General features: G+C 37.7%; 2 protein-coding genes and 1 long non-coding RNA gene across 4 annotated transcripts in view; 1 reads left to right on the forward strand and 2 right to left on the reverse strand.

Annotated features, from left to right (window-relative positions):
- LOC145448941 (uncharacterized) overlaps positions 1 to 12920 on the forward strand; it is a 507956-nt gene extending 495036 nt beyond the window's left edge. Inside the window, exons 1-4 of one of the 2 annotated variants that reach the window (XR_013918112.1) lie at positions 7701 to 8632; positions 9936 to 10055; positions 11356 to 11541; positions 12435 to 12920. This is a non-coding gene — a long non-coding RNA (uncharacterized LOC145448941). Of the gene's footprint in view, positions 1 to 7700; positions 8633 to 9935; positions 10056 to 11355; positions 11542 to 12434 lie in introns of those variants that run through there. The other variant, XR_013918086.1, reaches the window with a different exon arrangement.
- The window catches only part of LOC145445491 (uncharacterized), a 193265-nt gene that overhangs the window by 87563 nt on the left and 89747 nt on the right, over positions 1 to 15955 (reverse strand). The gene's annotated exons all lie outside the window — the stretch shown is intronic.
- The window catches only part of LOC145450326 (uncharacterized), a 198565-nt gene that overhangs the window by 49564 nt on the left and 133046 nt on the right, over positions 1 to 15955 (reverse strand). The window lies entirely within an intron of this gene.

Below are 15955 nucleotides of genomic sequence, written 5' to 3' on the forward strand. Positions count from 1 at the left end.
AAGTAGCCTAGCAATGGCATGATACAGTTTCACACGATCTGTGCATGTGCAATTTCAACTGATTCATATCGCTGAATTCGATGAGAATTAAGTAGAGGTGCACCATTCTGGCGTTTTCCAGTTCTCTTGCCAGGCAGTTCCAGCATGCTGGTCAATATCATTTCCGAGCAGAGCAGTGGAATTCCACGATTCTTCAAGGGCTATCTGGATCATCTTGGCCTTTATGGATGTCGTTTTGACAAGTTCTTATTCTCTTTGGAACATTGCATCACATTGCATTGCATTCACATCGTTTTCGGTCTGCAAATAAACGAGGGGTCAACACTATATAGGGTATGTTGCAGTTTGAAAGAAATATTGGTATTTGCCATTGGAGGTAATAAATATCGCCAATTTTCATGGCATCGCAAAACACAGTAGTAGGATTCAGAGAATTATAATTTACAAAGGCTATATACTGAGAATATCGATCGATTTTCAATAGCTTACAGGTCACAGTGGTCACGTAGTCATTGTTGGTGCTCAAGTAGAAGTATCGTCATACAATCTCGAGTACAACCATACCATATTTTTCAGGTATGATACGTCTCAACGTATAATACGCACCCTTAAAATGGCATGTAAATTCAGGGAAAAGGCACGCACCCAGTTTATCGAAGTTTTCTTCATAGAGTCATTTCCAAAAATCAAGGTCAACACAGAATGTAATGACGACAACAGCATGCAATTTGAAACCAAGTATCTGAACATTAATTAAATGAGAAATTTCCTACTGCCCCTTAAATATCACTCCAAAACTAACAAGAAATATATGCACATTTGAGTTGGATACCTTGTGATACGGAGATAAACAGTGACCTTGGATATATAAAAACCATTTTAAGAAATTCCACAAATTTTACATGCCAATTATCAGTCCGCTTCGGTGAGGTGTATACCCAAAATTATACCCTTTGCGACCCATACTTTGAGGACCCTTGCGTTACATAGGGTTACCATACGTCCTTTAGGAGGATTTGACCTCATTTTCAAGGTTTTAGAAAATGTCCTACTTTTTGAGATTTTGTCTCGAGATACAGTAAATCAGCACTAAAATAACGCTTCACCGGCTATTTCGGGAGCTGAGCCAAAAAGTTGACCTGTTTTTGGTCAACGACCGTTAAATATTGACTGTACCTTTTGCAGACATCTGAGAGTATAATATAGTCTCGCCCACACCAAAGTTGCAGCCTTACCTGTCGAGATACGAATTCCTCTTGTCCTACTTTTCATTATTTTGCTTCTTATGCTGATTGAGAACCCTTTTCATAGCAGTCCTGCTGTCTCCTTGATGCACTCAAATCTCTTTCCCGTTCAGGAGTTCGCCTGAAATGGCAGCCACACATATGTTTACAGACATACTTGTACAAACTAACAATCCAGTTAGTTGGCGATCAACTAACTAGTGATTATTCAGTACTTCAGTAGTTCTAGTTGTGGATTTTGAAAAGCGAGTAGTTCTAGCCTAGCTCATGTTTTGGATTTCATAAAGTTAGCAGTGCTAGGGGTTCGCCTACTCAAGTCACGATTTTTGGTGACTCGACTTGACTCGAGTCATTTCTACAAATGCGTAAAATGACTGGAATCGAATTAATTTGATTATTGACTCTAACCACGTCATATGACTCGAAACTGGGACGGTCAAGACCAATTGTAACTTCAAATAATAGTTAAGTAATCGTATTATTGGTATTTCGGCTACCGGTCAGGATATTCGGAAAGTAGGGTCAGGAACTGTTAGAATTGAGGAAATTTATGATATTATGTCTGCGGGCAATTCTATTTCACTAGAGTGCAGTTGAAAGAGTGGGTGGAATCGGATTGAACTCAAAACTTAACAGTGAACACAATGACTCGTACTCGCGTCAAAACTATAAAAGTGAGATTGACTCGTGACTCGGATCCTTGCGACTTGATCACAACCCTGATTTGTTTTGCCTCGTTTTCTCCGACAACTCAACAATTTCATGAGGTTTACAGTAAAATTAAATTAGAAAAAAAAATTATATATATATATATATATATATATATTTAATAAATTTCAATTGGCTCTGTGTCGGCCTCTACTGGTAGGAATTGAGCCGAATTTGGTGTGCAGCGTTTTTTAGGCAACCTAACAAATGTGTTGTGAACCACTGGCCTGTGACTCTGTCGATTCCCTTAATCGTATTGGTGTATTCATTAAACATGTTGAAGAAGATGCATTCGAAATAATACACCTGACACCTATTACACACAAAATCATCGTCAAGCGATTTCACCCAAAAGGTTTCCAAAAAAAAAACAGGCTGGGGAAGGATGAACTAGGCGAATATTAGAGACTGCGAATTCTCCCATTGCATACTATGGGTTAGTTTTGTAACATCTGACGTGGTCAGTGATGAAGTATTTTTACTTTTGGTCAGGGTTGTAACCTAGTCACAAGGTTCCGGGTCGCAAGTCAATCTCACTTTTATAGTTCTGACTCGAGTCAAGTTGATTCATTTTCAATTCACCACCGAGTCAAGTCCGAGTCCAAGTCAGCGAGAAAAGGGTCTAATCTTGTTCAATCCACTTTTTTAATAACTGTTCGGTGATATCGAGCGGTTCGCATTTATAATATACTAATTTTTCTCACTTTTAACAGTTTATGATCGCATTTTCAAGTACCGCTAACAATAAACGAAATACCAATCGCGTGGTTAATGTCAGTCTTGGCTACCTAAATCTCGAGTCATATGACTTCGTCAAAGTAATACAGAATGACTCGACTCTAAGTCGAGTCATTACGCAGATTGACTCGAGTCGAGCTGTTTCCGTACTTTGAGAAAATGACTCGAGTCAATTTGAGTCATCAGAAAATCGTAACTCGAGTCATTTTGGTAATGCTCAAGTACAGGTAGATTTGTCTAGTTGCACTATCAACTCAATTCGTTATGATTTTAGACTGCTACCACTTGTACTTCACAGTTTCGTGTAAAACTGGCCTACCTACTTCTCAAACTTGATGATTTGTCAAGTGCAAGGTAGTTTGAACGAGCTTGCGTGATTTTAATCAGCTACATTGGCATGACACATGGGCGGAATACAACTGCCTCACCGACACCAAATATATTTTTGAAAATTGGTCGTGTCATTTGTCATGCTACGTTACTCACGAAGATGCACATGCAATTCTTGAAATTATCCAACTTCGATACTCGTTAGAATCATGTAACACGTCCAACAAATTGACTTTTTTCAACTGCTTACTCGTGTAGGCCTACTTGGCATATACATTGAAAATCTATTTGAAATCGAGTAGAAATTTACGGAGATCTTCCACCTCAATTCCAATTTCTTCCTTGGCTACTAAGATCACCAAGTAACATACCGTACAGTTTTCCAGTTGTATGTTCAATCTTGCGGACCCTTATTTTTCGCATCAAGGTCAAGGACTGCGTCACGAACATTGCTCACCATGCTAGTGATAAGAAGAGGCATCAGTCTACACCACACAAGAACCGCGCACAATAGATTGATACTGCCAATCTAGATAGTTGACGGTATACCAACTACAGGCTTTTTATAGTAGGTCTAGTTTTAGTTTTAGTTGCAGGGTTTAAAATGTGAGTAGTCCTGGTTGTAGATTTTAGATATAAAAATCCAGAGCTTACACAAGACTCGCGGACTGCCGACCAGTGATGCAATGAAACGCATGTTACAAAATAAGCTCTACCTTGGCATCGTAAATCTGGACATGCACCGAAAAAGCCTCGGCCAAAACGTTTTCCGAAAATTGACATATTTCGAACAAATAATCCAGTCGTCCTTCGCGAACATCGTTAGACGTCTTGGCATCGCCTTTCTTCTCGAACTTAAAGCAAACAAGAACTAAGACCAAGCACACACAGCATGGCTCGAAATGACGTTTTGCTTTTCTCGTATGGGTGTAGCTATTTTCCTAATGTCGCCGATTACGGTATACTGCTTGAGTAGCAGTATCTCGGAAACTATGATGAAGTGAGAGACAAGGCGCTAATTTTCTTTTGTATAATCCTATAACGTTGAATTGCATAAAATTTCGGGGCAGTTTCATGCTATCTGGAACAATGAGTAGGGCTGGGCAAAATATCGAGTACCTGAGTGTTTCGATTCTGAATCACGTATTACGCTTCGAGACGAGTCGAGTATTCGACTATCACTCATTATGACGGCACAACAGAATGTACCTTTCATGCGACCACAAATAACATAATGTCTGTTATCGGTCACAGTGAAGATACTTCGGTATTTTTTCGCCCATACCGATTCCATTGCAGTTTTTGGCAATGTTGTCGGAGGATCATGACTTCGGAAATGTGTTATTTTCAGTAACATTCGTAGCTCCGTACTATTTTGCGTATGCCACGACATGGCCATTCCAATCAAGTTTTCAAGGCTTCCTTAGTGGAAATAGCATCAAAACTATAATTATTGTTGGTAAATTAACTTTCAAATGCGAGAAGCGTATGATACCAGTACTGGATTAAATCGTATTTTACTACTCGACTAGAATCATTGTGCCCAGCCATAACAATGCGTATAATAATTGTGAGGGAGGTATAGAGCAGACAACTAGATCGATAAAAATGGCAACGCAATTACTTCTTCTGCGACCACAACATAGTATAAGGCTAGAGCTAGGATGGCATTGACTCAACTTGAGTCGGACTCGAGTCATTATCTTGGATATACAAAATGACTCGACCCGCGCTTGGATCATTGTGCATTCCTCGGCCATGGTTTTAAGACTCGTGTATTAGTACCGATACTTGGAAAATAGGCAGAGAGACTGTGTTTATCTCTATTTATAAACATGATAGGAGTGAGAAGAATGACTAGTGGTTGTTACTGGTAGTGGCGAGAAAACGCAAATATTTTGCTCTGAAATCATTGGTTTGTCAAAAAATATAATTCATAATTTACTCACCTTTCACCTCCTCATATTTCATTCGGACATTGATGTTTGTCAGATTCCGACCGATCGATTGAGACTGTCGTGCAAACGTCTTTTACGAAAAAAATTCTGATGCACCAGAAGAACAGCCTTTCAAATGAGATGTATGTATGAAGATCTTGTGATTGCAATCAACTGTAATATAATCAGAAGCGGTTGTATAAATTAGATTTAGTAAATCTATCTAGACATAGAAAGCACAGTACTCGGCTATATTGATCTATTTCCTATAGTTTACGGGCACAAATGATCAAGATGTCCTAGATGTTACTCAGGTAGAAGTAACGTCATACATTTCCACTCATGCACAATTCTAATTACAGTATGTTAGTTAAAAGGTAAATGCCAGTTTTGCCCAGAAACTGAAAGCTGTTCATGTAGTTTAAAAAGACCAAAATTATAACCACTCCGATAATTAGTGCTAGTATGCAAAACCTATTTTGGATTTTATCACCGTCAAAAATTAAAATGACTTCATTACTGACCACCACTGCGTGCATAGGACCAGAAACAGTTTTCTAGTTTATTTCATGTCCAAGTTTAGCAGTGTGTGCTTGAAACGAGATGAAATATATTTTGAATATCGGATGCAGCATTGGCATTATCAGCGAATGTGTAGTTTGATCGGTAGCTGATGAAATATCCAGTAATGGTCAGGCTCTAGTTCAACACACAATGGCAGGGGGCAGACTTGTACACTCTACTCATTTTCCAAACTAGCAACTAGAACTACTTATTTTTCAAAACTAGAAACTAGAACTACTTAATTTTCAAAACTAGTAACTGGAATTACTCATTTTTTAAATTCGCCACTAGAAATGAAAATATAATTACTCAATTTTTAAAAATTAGCAATTTCAGTTAATCTGGAACTACGCTCTTTTCAAAATCCGTAACTGGAACCGGAACTACTTGATATTCAAAACTAGTAACTGAAATTATACATTTTTAAAAATTCGCCACTAGAAATAAAAATAATAATTATCAATTTTTAAAAAATTAGCAATTTGAGATATAACTGGAACTACGCTCTTTTCAAAATCCGTAACTAAAACTGGAACTACTTAATTTTCTAAACTAGTGACTGGAATTACTCATTTTTTTAAATCCGCCACTAGAAATATAAATATAATTGCTCAATTTTTTTAAAAATTGCTATTTGAATTAGACTGGAACTACGTTCTTTTCAAAATCTGTAAATAGAACTGGAACTAGAACTACTTAATTTTCAAAACTAGCAACTAAAATTACTCATTTTTAAAATTCACCACTAGAAATAGAAATACGAATGCACATTTCCTTGTAATTGCAGCTTCAACATTATTTGTTACATTTTTTCATTATCAGAAAACAGATTGCCACGATTCCAGAATGATAGCAATTACTTCTCAACTCTGCATGTCTAGAAGCAGACTTGGACAAAAAGAAAATTTTCATCTTCTCCGAATTAGATCAGAATTAGAATTAGAGCTACGCAAGGTTCTCCAAATTAGATTAGAATTAGAATTAAAGGTACACAGCTTTTTTCAAATGAGATAAGAATTGGATAACTGAATTCACAGAAACTTGGCAATTGAATAAAATTGTGAATGGGAAATGAATACTGTAAAAATCAGTTTATATCAAATCACTGTGCATTCCATAACCATGAGAATAGTTATCGTCTATAGCCTTACAGCAAGCTTGGTTCGTTTTCTACTATACCAGGGGTCACCGCAATCGCCGACGTCGATCTGATTTGAGATTTTGAAAGTACTAGAAATAAAGCATTTTGAAATGCTAAAATTGATTTCAGTTTTAAACTATTGTGGTTGTTTCAAAATAAGCCATTCACATGTGCCCAACAACACTACTCCACACTAGCTGAAACGGCTTCTGCGATGGCAACAGCATTCCATCGAGGGATATCTGCTTATATCAATAAGCATATTGCCTTGACATGCAATGGCTCAAACACTGCCAAGACAGAGACGCATAGAAAGTGGCCCACAAGATCAATCTTTAGGATGAGATAGTCTTTCAGATTAGATTAAAATTAGATTGCTGGCATTTCGCTCATTTCTGCCTAGAAGTTTCATAATGAAAGGTGTTGATAGAGAAAACACACTTCAAGTGTTTGTGAAGCAAAGTGATCTCTTTACAATCCAGTGATCAACTCTCTTTACGATTTTTGTGGATAGGCTTTGCTCATGCCACTTTGCTAACACACAATCAAAATGACAAATCCTATTACCGGTGCAATATTTTATATCCCAGCAAACACAAAACCGTAAAAGGATCATCCGGGATCATCTCGATTAGGTTCTGATTTTCTAAGTGTCGAGGGAATGTCTAAAATACGTAGTAGGATGGTCTTGTGGTTATATTCAATCAGAATAAATTCATACTCGGTGTTGTTCCATCTCATGCATTAGACTTCGTTATATCCGGTAGTTAACCTAATAATGCAAATTTTCTATCTCTCGCGGGTACGACTAAAATACGTAGAAAGGATGACTTTGTCGGTACATTCAATCACGATGAATTCTATCCGGTTTTGTTCGATCTCATGCGGTAGCTTCGTTCTATCCATTAGAAAACAATGTTCTCCCTTCGTTTTATTGCGTGAGGATGTCACCGGTGTTGTATATTCGTGTTGTTGCTCTAAGGTCGAATAGTTTTGTTTTCCTCTGATATATATGATCTTCATTATATATATATTCTCTCTTTCGGTAATCTCGCATGTTCAACGAGAATGGTTAATAGTTTTATTCAGAGAATAACTAAATAAAAGTGATATGTTGTACGTTTAGGAATATGATTATCGATGCGTGACTTCTAGAATATTTCGGCGATTCAAATTTTACGTCATCGCGCCATACAAAGATTTGACACGCAACAGGTCGCAGCCAGGCATAGTTCGCTCTTTCTGTATGGTAAATGCCGTAAATATATAGGAATTGTGACTGACTGAGGTAGCGGGTTAAAGGTATATATGCAGTAGCATATAGCTTATGGGGTATTTCGAATTGCCTGTAGTATATGACGCCTAGAGCTGTTTGACTTTCTGCAAAACAGGTGTAGACAACTATAGAAAAGTTTCAGCTTTTCCAGGTTAGAATTAGAGCTAAACCGTTTTTCCGAATTAGATTACAATTATATTGCTGGCATTTCGCTCTAATTTAGTGAAATTAGACCACTATAATTCGCTTCAAACATCTGAATTACCGGTAACTATACCTACGGTATATCATAATATTTATGCTTGAATTTTCTAGGTATATAAGTCATATAGATACATTCCTGTAGAACACTGATTCATGATTTTATAAAAGTTGGTGCAAGAATGGACATTTTCAACTTGATGTTGATTAATGGAGCAAAATTTGATATTTGAGTGCAATTATACCTCGAATCCAGTGACAAGATTATTAATCGTTGAAACCAAACGCAGCTTGATTATGTTGGCCCAGAGAATTTGGCTAGCCAGACCATATTGATGGAATATGGTCACAGTAAGATAATATTTTGGGCTATTTTACATGAACTTTCCAACATTTGATTTGATATGTCCACTAAAACAGTTGTTATTCTGCTTTCGAACAAGACCTTAATTGCTGGTTTCAATGGTAACTGTGTTTGTCAAAGGCTGCAAAGGTAATTTCTTTTCCATGTTAGATGTTTATTTGTTTGTTTGTGGTGTTCATGGTGGTGGTTCGACTACACTGGTCATTTTACACCAGGCCGGTTCTTATTATTATTATTCCGTATCTGCCCGATTACCAGTGAACTCGGCACTTGGTGAATTCGGCCGCACAAACTCGGCACTTGGTGAATTCGGCCGTGGTAGATCTCGTAGCGGTACCGGTCACCATGATTGGTTACTGGAATGTTTGCCGGTGAACTTGGCACTTTGAGTGGTTGTCAATGTTGTACGGGGGTCAGGGCATGCGTAGATCACACAGTCACGGCGTGATTAGATCACAGATTGCGTAATTGCGGGAAATAACGCGACGCTCTTCACTTGGTGAACTCGGCCCTTGGAGGAATTGGCACTAGAACACCTTCGCATTAGAAATGCATTTAGTATGAATGAACAGTATCAAAAAGGAAATTTAAACGTGTCGTGGCTCGTGGTAGATCTCGTAATCTTGGGATCCTTCAACCGTGTTATCGAGACACCTTAATCCCAGAGTGGAATCGTCTCTCCAAAGGCAAAAAATAATTTATTTTGACGTGATCATGCGAAACATTTGTTGATGAGGAACACTGGCTTGTCGTGATCGATAAACGAAGAAGCGCCGCTTGATGTTCCACAGTTTTGATCTCACGTACAACGCCAAGATCCATCTTCTCAAAACTTACACGACACAGGCCCGTGACTCATGCCATCGATTCCAAGCAGACCGCGCGTGGTCGGTATATGAGCGCTGTGTTATTTCCCGTGGCTACGCAATCCGTGATCACGCCGTGACTGCGCGATCTACGGATGCCCTGACCTCCTTACAAGATTGACGAATCACTTGATAATACTATTATTAGTTTGATAATTCATATTAATAGCTGTAAATACACTTCATTTCAAAATTTCCCGAGGGCCGAATTCACCAAGTGCCGAGTTTGTGCGGCCGAATTCACCAAGTACCGGGTGCATCGGCAACCATCTGCCCACTTACAGCACGACCCACTCCTAGGCTTTTTAAGACATGGCTATGCGAATCAGATGGCGAGGAGGAGCCTAGATAAACGGCCAACACTTCGGTAGGAATTATGGAGTCGACGTGTCACGCTCGAACCCGCAATTCATTGGTGTTTAGCTATAATGGAACGTACCACTACGTTTCCTCGCCATACCTCGTAAAATGAGACCGTAGCATTTGGCATTTCATGTGGCAATTGACTTTTGTGTGGAAAAATGTGTTCGTTTTAGAACTTATCCGAAACTTTTATTCCGCCATAGATTGTATATGATAAAACGATATCGGAATTGATCCTAGGAGAATTCCAAAGCAACTCACCACAAAGGAGGATTTAAAGAAGTTTGATGGAAAATTGAATGAAAGCAAAAGCAAGAGATGTGGTATGTTGAATCTGTTTTGGTACTTTTAAATAGGCCTACTTTGTTGTGCCGATAGCAGACGGTATATATAAACGTAAGATGTGGAAGCTATCAAGGTGTTTTTAGAAATTCAGTCAGTCAAAGTGGACGATCGTATTGCTTGGATTATATTTAGGCTTATTTTAGCATCTTTGAGATGCAACTCTAAACGTGGACGGTCATGAACAGTAGGGCTCTTCAAAAATGACTTTTTTTCTCAAATCGTACTGGCTACTTGATAAAATTGTTAGGTTACCTAATTTAAGCCTACAAACAAAATATGGTTCAAATCCAGCCAGTATCCGCTTTGCTACAAGAGAAGAAAGTTCCTATTTATTATATAAAAATGAATAATAAAAAATTTGAAGATTTTCTGTTCACCCCATGAAAGTGTTAGGCTGTCTATAGAAACGATGCTCACCAAATTTGGTTCAATTCCAACCAGTGGAAGCGGAGTTATTGCTGTCGAAAAATTTGGATTTTAATAAAATAGTACTTACGGTGAGCACAACTTTAATAAGTAAACAAAGAATCGGTCACAGTAAATACTATTTTATTCAAATCCAAATTTTTCGACGGCTATATCTCCGCTTCCACTGGTTGGAATTGAACCAAATTTGGTGAGCATCGTTTCTATAGACAGCCTAACACTTTCATGGGGTGAACAGAAAATTTTCAAATTTTTATTACCTATTCATTTTTATATAATAAATAGAAACTTTCTTCTCCTGTAGCAAAGCGGTTACTGGCTGGAATTGAACCAAATTTTGTGTTTAGGCTTAAATTAGGTAACCTAACAATTTTATCAAGTAGCCAGAACGATTTGAGAAAAAAAGTCATATTTTAAGAGCCCTAATGTCCATGTCAGGGAAACGTTTTAGGGTAGGCCTACTCATATGTCTCGCAGCGTTCTCTACATAATTGTCAATTGCGATACAAACTGTTTGCTTGTATTGGTAAAGCCATCCAACTTCGAATTGTAAAATGTTGGGAGTCTTGATATCAAATTTTTGAAAGGTGCACTTTGAGAAGATTTCGGAATCAGTCAAATTATACAAAAATTTAGCAAATTCTTTGACATATTTCATCTATTTGGGACTCGATCAACGTAAAAGAATTGGTAATCATTTTATACAATATATTGTATTTGTAGTTGAAGTATAGTAATAATTCTTATGGTTACCGCACTTGTAACGATTCACGGCCATAACTGGAATAATTAGAATGATGTAACTTTCAAATTGTCATGCATTTTGCAACAACATTGTTCTCAATTTTCAAGGTGCTGACCATTCGAGGAAGAATCACCCACCGGGAATTCACGATCCGTAAACGCGGCCGACTGTTTCTCTCCTCAAGCGGAAGCGACAGAGAAGAGGAACGAAGAGAAAAAAGGAGCAGAAATAGCAAGAGTGTGACAAGTCGCGTCCGTTCGCTTTAATGCGTATTTCAATCCGCGAAGTAGTAGGTGGGAAAACTAATGGGCGTTTGGTTAGCGCTTATATAAGGTTGACTCCAGCGCTGTATTTGCTAAATGTTGCTATGAAATAGGGGTGGTGTCATTTGGTATCAATATTGACTATTGAAAGACCATTTGTTAGTGGTCATGGATTTGTTCGGCCAGTATGCAGTAATTTCTGATGGTCACTTCCCGGGCTTCTGTTCTCTAACCCCTCATGATTGTTATTCTGCTTCTAGTAAGACTGTCGATTCTAATGTTTTATCGTATCATTTGTCGGAGGTTTCGCTCGCTTTATTTACAACGTTTTGCTCTCTGCTAGGTCAATTACTGGCTGAGTATCACTACAGCCTAAGAAACTGCACTAATTCTCATTTTAATGTCTTGCTGGTTATCTTGCTGTCAATTCTAATAATTTATTAATGTCTATACCAGTGCCGCCACTCAAATGTTTTGTTCTCTGTACACAATATTATTAGGTCTTCAGCTTTCCATGCAGAGTATCATTACACTTTCTAGACTTGAGTATATATCTCTCCAACTAGCTGCCAAATAACTGATTCATTTGGATTGTTGAATTGATCATTTTGGACAGAATGTGAAGAAATTTTAGTCAAGAATTCTTTTTGTGGTAGTGGCTGTTTTCAAAGAGTGCTGAAGTAGTCATCGTTGATCTTGATAATCAAGTAGAAGTGACGATTGAAGTCAGTTCTCTAGTCATATAATATTAAAAAATATAATAATAAAACTTGAAAACTTGAGTGGAAATAGTTCAGAATCGAATCCATTTTAGTAAGTATGGGCGAAATAAATGTAGGAGTCATTCGTTAGTCGCTACCTCTGCCATTTTCGCAGTACGAATGTCTTAGCTATCAATCATCATTTTCATTTTATTTCTGCAGGGTGTTGAAAAGAAAAGGCCGCATGCTGGTTATTTAACTGGCTCATCAGAAGATGAAACCTGATGATAAGGACTGTTTTCACTTTCTTTCTGAAAACACTCGTTCGTTTGTTCGTTTTATTTTTTACAACGGCATTATTGCCAATTCGTTTGAAATTAAATTACATCACAAATCACAAATGTGATTAATATGTAGTAAATAATGTGGTGTGTGTACGCAGCCGTGATCAGGTTAAGCCCATAGTGGTAGAAAACAGGTTATTATATCAGGATCTTCTTCTTCTAACGTAGGATCTACATTCTACTCACCATGTTTAAAGGCTGTAGCATCTGCATAATATTTACATTATTGAAGGACATGGAAAAGACGTTGAATTGAGTCGACACAAAATCCCCCTTTCTACGACCTGCCAAGATCTAATATCTACTACATCGGCTCGGCTTTTCTACATCTTTGGTCTGTACTGTGTTTGCTGGGATGTCACACCGCAATTGCAGGATGTGGTGTAGGTAAAATATTTTTGTGTCGGGTACAGTTCACAGCACGATTAACGTAAAATCCCGTTTAAACTGGATGACACATTTCTTATCACCTTGTCAGGTCTTCTGAGATAACTGAAATCCCACAAACCTGTCAGGTATCGCTGTGGTTTGCCATCTTTTTTCCTGAGTGACTGAATCTTTCCAAGATATCCTCTTGAAATGAAGTGTGTTGGGATCCGATTTAGTATCGGAATCATTTGAGAAGTCACTTTCAATTTCTTGCTTCCGTTCTGTGAGAAATTTCGCTGCATACTGTTGTTTGATTTCATGAGCTATCATAGAAAAAAGGAATTGGTTGATATGACCGAGAAATACAGCCCTTGTATCATGGTGTCTTGATATAAATATATATATATATTCAGAAGTGGCATGTAGGCTAATAGAGATGTCAATAGTTTAGAGCAGTGGTTCTCACAGCTTTTAGAGCGCGCTCAAATTTTGTGTTATTTTACATCTCGCAACCCAAGCCTCGCACATCGTAAAAATGCATTTCTGACACAAGTAAGCCTATGCAGCGCTTTACGAGCATGTATCAATTAGAGAAGGTGCAGACAAAAAGCCGATCAATATCAAAGTTCCTATACTTTCCCAGAGTACTCAAGTAGATTTTGACTACTTCCACTTCTGTTTAACCAGACAGAACCACTTGCTTTTTCGACTTTTGATTTTGTAAACTAGAAAGTCGTTTTGTGATAGATTCCAATCATTTTAGGTATAAATTGACATAACGTTAAAGTAGCGTCTGTATCAAGGTCATTAAATATATTTTTAAAAACGGTACCAATTATTAAAATATTTCATGACCCATTTCCGATTCAGTAATTTGCATTATCATGTCTGCCAATTAGCAACAAGCCAAAGTACACAGCGACATGCAATTTAGTTAGTACATTGAACGCTTTTGTATTCGACATTTCGTGCTGGTGACATCATATTTTGTGCTACAATTGTTGACATGCAATGTTCTTTTGAATTCTCTACCTGTTGCTGACGATTACCCCTGACGAGTGTAAGCCGAGAATATTCGGGTTCATTTCAATATAAATATACTATTCAATAGTTAGTAAATTGTACATCTTTAAAGGTCCTAGTTCTACTTCTAGTTTGGCATCTCAAAAATCATGTGGTTACAAAAGTTTGATCATTTATATTATTTCAAGACGTGGTTATAGTTTATGCCTCATTGGCTGAATGATGATCAATTGCTGTCAAGGAGGAGGAATGGCAGCAGAAAATTGCACAGATACTGATGAAGGTTTATGTAAAATGTAAGATCACAAATATCAACATCACTTGAAGTTTTACCTGTTTTCCAGTGACAGACAATTCAACCATTGGCCTGTGATTGATCCTAAAATGTCGGTATTGATTTTGAAACTTCTCAAATCTTCCTAAGCGTGTTCGACACTCTGCGCTGGAAGTTAATGAATGCGCATCAGATGTATCTTCTAACTCCATGTAGTTGAAATTCTTCAGATCTTGCTTCAGTAAGGATTCCGTTATAACTAGACCACGTCGATCTTTGTATTGGAACAGGAGAAGCTCCTGAAAACATGTCATCAGTTTATCGAAACACTCATAGAGTAAACGTGTTAGCTAAAAGCAAAGAAAAGCTATACATTAGGTCTGTTCAAAAATAACTTTTTTTCCGGATTCCAGCCATTGACTGACTAAATGTTACCCTAAAAAACGCTGCACACCAAATTTGGTTCAATTCTAACAAGTAAAAGCATCAGCAGATCCGATTAAAATTTTTAATTTATTAGGAAAAATTGAAATAAAAAAATCAAATTTTTCTGTCGACCTCATAAAATTTTTGGGTTGTCTACAAAGACGATGCAAAACAAATTTGACTCAATTCCAACCAGTAGAAGCGGAGTTATTTGAGTTTTTCATTGCTAAATCTCGGATTATCCTTGAATTGTGTAGATTAAACTATAATCTCAATTTGAAAAAAGTCGAGTATAATTCTGAATCTATCATAATTTGTAAAAAATATGTAGCTTTCAGCTATAATTCTATTTCCAATCTAATTTGGATAAGTTGAAAATGATATAATTGTCCAACTCTAGCTGAGAGAACCCCTGGTCGGACTGTGTGAACCCCGGTTTGGAACCACTACTTCAAGATAGCCAAATTAGAAAGCATGCTAATAGTTGTGATTCGGACATACCTTCAACTTTTTGACACTTCTAGGAAGATTGTCAGCACAAAGTCGTGTTTCAGTCTGAATTTTCAGTTTGACCAGTTTTGCATTTTCAATCGTCACACGTTTGTTCCATTCTATTGCGTTGAGACATTCAGTGGCTTGCGTTCCTACACAAAATCACAGGTCGTCATACGGTCAGCACTGCAATAACCATAGGTGGCTACTTTCAAAATAGCTTCACGCAGGGTTGTTATGACTCGATTTTATGGTGAATCGACATGACTCTTGAAAGTCATATTTTCAAATGACTCGACTTGAGTCAATTTTTGTAAGACTCGAATGACTTTAACCAAGTCGCATGACTCAAGACTGGGACGGCCAAGACAGAAATTTCATTGTAACCTCGAAGAATAGTGAAGTCACCACATTCACCACAAAACTAAACAGTGAACACAATTACTGTGCTTCCATGCAGCGCCGATGGACGACCAAAATGCCATGACGCATGATTGTACATGTCGGCCGTGTTTCCATGACCAGGCCTAATCCAACCGTGTCTTAGCCGAACAAGGCTGACATGTACGTTTTTATCTCACTTATTCACTAATAATTTCACCACATCACAAGATTGCGATAAAATGACTCGATTGGAAGTAGCCGATACGACTAGAATCGACAATTCAATCAAACAGGCCACTTTGACCTGGAACGTTTATGTAGGCCGAAATTGGACATATAAAAATAGCCCTAGGTATGAGTTTTGGAAGTTGCAACGCCTTGCATTTAAAGCTCGAAAGCCCGTCTTTTTGAAATGCCAATTCAATCTCCTA

Source organism: Botryllus schlosseri, chromosome 1 (genome assembly GCF_051294905.1).
Source record: "Botryllus schlosseri isolate E-star chromosome 1, Bs_hap1, whole genome shotgun sequence".
Lineage (NCBI taxonomy): Eukaryota > Metazoa > Chordata > Ascidiacea > Stolidobranchia > Styelidae > Botryllus > Botryllus schlosseri.